The sequence below is a fragment of the Palaemon carinicauda genome, chromosome 26 (genome assembly GCF_036898095.1).
Source record: "Palaemon carinicauda isolate YSFRI2023 chromosome 26, ASM3689809v2, whole genome shotgun sequence".
In the NCBI taxonomy this organism is placed as follows: domain Eukaryota; kingdom Metazoa; phylum Arthropoda; class Malacostraca; order Decapoda; family Palaemonidae; genus Palaemon; species Palaemon carinicauda.
This window is the reverse complement of record NC_090750.1, coordinates 90,306,000-90,311,654: the sequence shown is the minus strand read 5'-3', so window position 1 is coordinate 90,311,654 and position 5,655 is coordinate 90,306,000. Positions and strand designations below refer to the sequence as shown.

Below are 5,655 nucleotides of genomic sequence, written 5' to 3'. Positions count from 1 at the left end.
TGTAAAGTTGGCAGATGTGTAAATACATATTTTGTGAGACAGGAAATGTCCAAAGATGTCAGAAGGTATGTAACGCTATTATACAAAGTTTACATGTAATATAACGCTATTATACGAAGTTTACATGTAATGTAATGATATTATACGAAGTTTACATGTGATGTAATGATATTATGCGAAGTTTACATGTAATGTAACGCTATTATACGAAGTTTACATGTAATGTAATGATATTATACGAAGTTTACATGTAATGTAACGCTATTATGCGAAGTTTAGGTATAATGTAACGCTATTATACGAAGTTTAAATGTAATGTAACGCTATTATACGAAGTTTACATGTAATGTAATGATATTATGCGAAGTTTACATGTAATGTAATGATATTATACGAAGTTTACATGTGATGTAATGATATTATGCGAAGTTTACATGTAATGTAACGCTATTATACGAAGTTTACATGTAATGTAATGATATTATACGAAGTTTACATGTAATGTAACGCTATTATGCGAAGTTTAGGTATAATGTAACGCTATTATACGAAGTTTAAATGTAATGTAACGCTATTATACGAAGTTTACATGTAATGTAATGATATTATGCGAAGTTTACATGTAATGTAATGATATTATACGAAGTTTACATGTAATGTAACGCTATTATGCGAAGTTTAGGTATAATGTAACGCTATTATACGAAGTTTAAATGTAATGTAACGCTATTATACGAAGTTTAAATGTAATGTAATGATATTATACGAAATTTACATGTATGGTGGCTTTATAGCTCAGGTGTATGTGTATGATCAGCAAAGCTGTACTAGTCAGGGTCACCCATACTAGATTGTTTAGCTGTGAGCGATCAGACGAAAATCTCCCACCATCACCAATCCGCAGTTACCAGCGTGGTGATGAAAACTGGACAAACTCCAGACATAAACATGGACATGTCTGAGGCATTTGTCCTGTAGTGGACTAGAAATGGCTGCATTTGTTGTTGTTGTTGTTGTTGTTGTGTGTGTATCATATTTTAGAATTATGGATTTAACAAAGAAATTTTTTGCAATCTCGTATAGAATTAATTAAGTTATCCTATCATCATATAAAATTTTTATTTATAATTATTGATGATAATTTTTATGAATATTATACTGGTACTTTTTCTTCTCATGCTAATTCCATATGAGATAATTCTAGCCATTCAGGTATTGCAATATATGCAAATTTTTACCATAAGCCTGTTCAGGGTTAAGGATTTGCGAATGTTAACAAATTGTACTGTATGGTATTTCGAATGCTAATTTTTATCTTCAATGGACTTTGGTAATACATGCGTATTTGTATGTAAAGTTCAAAACTTTAAATTGAGTTTATCTATAATGCTTTTTCTTATAATATAAATTTTAGTTTTAATCTCATATGCGGATATGAATTATCGTTATATATATATATATATATATATATATATATATATAATTTTTTTCACTTGTCTTTAACCGAAATATTTATACTGGATAAAAATCTGACAAATGTATACAGTGACCTGAGTAGGATTATTTTTATTATTATTATTATTATTATTATTATTATTATTATTATTATTACTATTATTATTATTACTTGCTAAGCTATATCCCTAGTTGGAAAAGCATGTAATGATATGAATATATCTATGTATGATGTATGTATATGCGTACAAACATGCATGTATATGCATATGAATATGTAGTGTATGTGCTTGCATACATGCATCATGCTTGTTTGTATATGTGTGTGTATATATATATATATATATATATATATATATATATATATATATATATACACACACACATATATATATATATATATATATATATATATATACATACATATATATATATATATATATATATATATATATATATATATATATATATAGTGCATAGTACGTAAATAGGAAAAAACTACTTGATATATTCAAATATCTCTCTCTCTCTCTCTCTCTCTCTCTCTCTCTCTCTCTCTCTCTCTCTCTCTCTCCAGGTTTATGGGCGTAAGAAAAGTGGGCGATCGTAAATTATCCTTTTCTTTCTGTGCTCGACAAAAGAGAAGATGCCGTTAGAGATTTGGTCATTTCCTAAGAAGAAGAAGAAGAAGAAGAAGAAGAAGAAGAAGAAGAAGAAGAAGAAGAAGAAGAAGAAGAAGAAAGGAAGGAAGGAAGGAAGATCATCCTTTTGGGAAGGGGAAAGGACGGTATTGGATAATTCATCAGGGTGGTATAAAGATCAGCATTTGCATATCTTGGGTGGTTTATATGCATGTATATATAAATTATATATATATATATATATATATATATATATATATATATATATATATGTGTGTGTATGTGTGTGTGTGCGTGCATATGTGTATGTATGTTCTATATACATGTATATATATAAGCACATATATGTGTATAATGCATATATATACATGTATGTATGCATGTATGTATGTATATTAAATACATATATGTATACAGTATATATATACACTGTGTATATATATATATATATATATATATATATATATATATATATATATATATATATATACTGTATATATATATGTATGTATATATATACTGTGTATATATATGTGTATTTAATTTATATATACAGTATATATGTGCTTACATGATTATAAGTTTGATATCTAAATAAAAAAAGTCATAATCAGGCATCAATTTAAGTCTGTCCCGTTCTACTAATCTTTCTCTTCGAAAACCTCACTTACGAAATACATTTTCAAGCTCACTGCCGATGACCAGAAGCAGGAGAAAGCAAGATGGGGATAAAACGAAAGAAATACGACCGAATTTTTAAGATAAAATCGAGGAATAGGATTGAGACATGGGAAGGATTCTCCAAAGTGAAAGATTCGGGTCTTGTGGCTTAGAATACTAAGCAGGGGGTATGGAGAAGGAAATCTGAAAGACGAATATGAAGATTTGGAATAGAAAAATGAAGGTAATTTTGTCATCGGAAAAATTGATTCTTTCATCTCGGCCCTATTTTACTGACAGAGAGGAATGTCACATTTCAACTTGTAAGGATTTTTTTGGGGGGAGCACTTTGTTTTGGAAAGGTTTGAAGACCCAAGCCCACATGGCTGAGGACTATGAAGCGCAGAGAATGAAGATAATTTGGTTATTTGTAAAATTGATTCTTTTACCTCTGCCCTATTTTGCTGACAGAGGAATGTCTTATTTCAAATTATCAGGATTTTGGGGGGAGTACTTTAAGTTTTGAAAGAGTTTGAAGACCCAGGCCCACATGGCTGAGGACTACTGTATGTAGCGTGAAGAATGAAGGTAATTTGGTTATTGGTAAAATAGATTCTTTTATCTCGGCCCTATTTTGCTGACAGAGAGGAATGTCACATTTCAAATTGTCAGGATTTTTGGGGGAGCGATTTAAGTTTTGGAAGGGTTTGGAGACCCAGGCCCACATGGCAGAGGACTATGAAGAGTGAAGCAGGAGATGATGAATGGAGAAGTATTGAAGAATGAAGATAATTTGGTAATTGGTAAAATTAATTCTTTTATCTCGGCCCTATTTTACTGACAGAGAGGAATGTCTTATTTCAAATTGTAAGGATTTTTTTGAGGGGGAGTACTTTAAGTTTTGAAAGAGTTTGAAGACCCAGACCCACATGGCGGAGGACTATGAAGCGTGAAGCAGGAGATGATGAATGGAGAAGTATTGAAGAATGAAGATAATTTGGTTATTGGTAAAATTGATTCTTTTATCTCGGATGTATTCTGCTGACAGAGCAAAATGTCACATTTCAAATTGTCACGATTTTTTTTCTGAGCACTTCAAGTTTTGGAAGTTTGAAGACCCAGGCCCACATGGGTGTTGAATTCTACAGACAGAGAGAAATGTCACATTTCAAATTGTCAGGATTTCTTGGAACACTTCAACTTTTGGAAGGGTTGGAAGACCCTGTCCCACATGGCTGAGGACTGCGAAGCAGATAATGAATGGAGAAGTATTGAATTAAAAGCTCAAGATAGAGACGACGGGCGAAATCTAACAGAGGTATTTTGCGTCAATAGACGTAGGAGGAGATTATGATGATGACTTTAAGTTTCTGCAATCCACTTCCTTGAGGATGATTAAAACATTTTTATATTGAATGTTATATGAACAGGTGCGTGTGCTTGCAATGTGTGGGAGTGGGCCCTTGGGCTTATAGCATCCGGCTTTTCCAACTAGGGTTGTAGCTTGGCTATTGATAATAATAATAATTAAGACATAGAAGTTGTTTTATAGTTATTGGGCCCTTTGACTGTCCAGATAGTAATACATTGGATTCTCTCTGATTACAGCTCAATTTTTCTTTGCCTAACGATACACTGAATAGTCTAACTTATTCCTTACGCAATCTCATCTTTCCTCATACACCTGACAACAGTAAGATGACCGAAAAATTCTTCTTCACTCAAGGGGTTAACTACTGCACTGTAATTTTACAGGGACTACTTTCCTCTTGGTACGAGTAGAAGAGACTCTTTGGTTATGGTAAACAGCTCTTCTAGGAGAAGGACAATCCAAAATCAAACCATTGCTCTCTGTTCTCAGGTAGTGACAGAGCCTCTGTACCACGGTCTTCCACTGTCTTGGGTTAGAGTTGTCTTGCTTGAGGGTGCACTCAGGCACACTATTCTTTCTGCGTCCGTACATCCTTCCCTCGCTGGGCTATGTTCCCTTTTGGGACCCTTGGGCTTATAGCATCATGATTTTCTTATTGCTGATATAAAATGAACTATATTCATGACAAAAATAAGAAAGCGCTTATTGAAAGCCAAACTGCAACCTGTTATTTGATAGATCTTCTAAAACTGGTGATACCAAGATATAAAACTTCCATGGGATTTAAATAGAAAAATGCTCTTTTAATATACACAGTATATATTTGTGCTGAGATATACATATTAAAACTCTCACGTCATTACAGTGATACCCTTCTTTACGTCGGTTTTGACTTACGTTCCTCATCCTTAGATACTATATATACAAGAATAAAATCCAAGTTACGTCGTTTTATTCCACGTTACGTTGGTCTCTTAGTCACTAAGAAACAGTTAAGTACTGTACTGTACATTGCATGGAACCATATTAATTCGCCTGTTTTCTATAAAATGATACCAGGTCGTAAGTACTTTTTCATGTTCTGTTCGTGTAATAGTTAACAGCAATATCCTAAGGTTGAATCCAACAAAAATGTTGCTTCTTTTTCAGCTAAATTCCTCTGGGTATCCTTGAGTCTAAACTTTCTCAATTATAATGACGATTTTCTCTTTGGGAAATTCCCTTCCAAGACACAGCTAGCTTTAACTCATTCCATTCGAAGACATAGGAAGCTTTAACTCATTCCATTCGAAGACGCTGGTAACTTTAACTAATTCCATTCGAAGACAAAGGTAGCATTAACTCATTCCATTCGAAGACGCTGGTAACTTTAACTAATTCCATTCGAAGACAAAGGTAGCATTAACTCATTCCATTCGAAGATATAGGAAGCTTTAACTCATTCTATTCGAAGACGCTGGTAGCTTTAACTCATTCCATTCGAAGACGCAGGTAGCTATAACTCATTCTATTCGAAGATGCTGGTAG

At 32.8% G+C, this 5,655-nt stretch overlaps 1 protein-coding gene across 5 annotated transcripts in view; it reads right to left on the bottom strand.

The window, feature by feature from the left end:
• Positions 1-4,962: 4,962 nt before the first annotated feature.
• LOC137620273 (alpha-L-fucosidase-like) overlaps positions 4,963-5,655 on the bottom strand; it is a 15,380-nt gene continuing 14,687 nt past the window's right edge. For all 5 annotated transcript variants that reach the window (XM_068350510.1, XM_068350507.1, XM_068350506.1 and 2 more), the window contains one exon: positions 4,963-5,655. This exon is cut by the window's right edge. The gene's annotated coding sequence lies outside the window, so the exon portion shown is untranslated.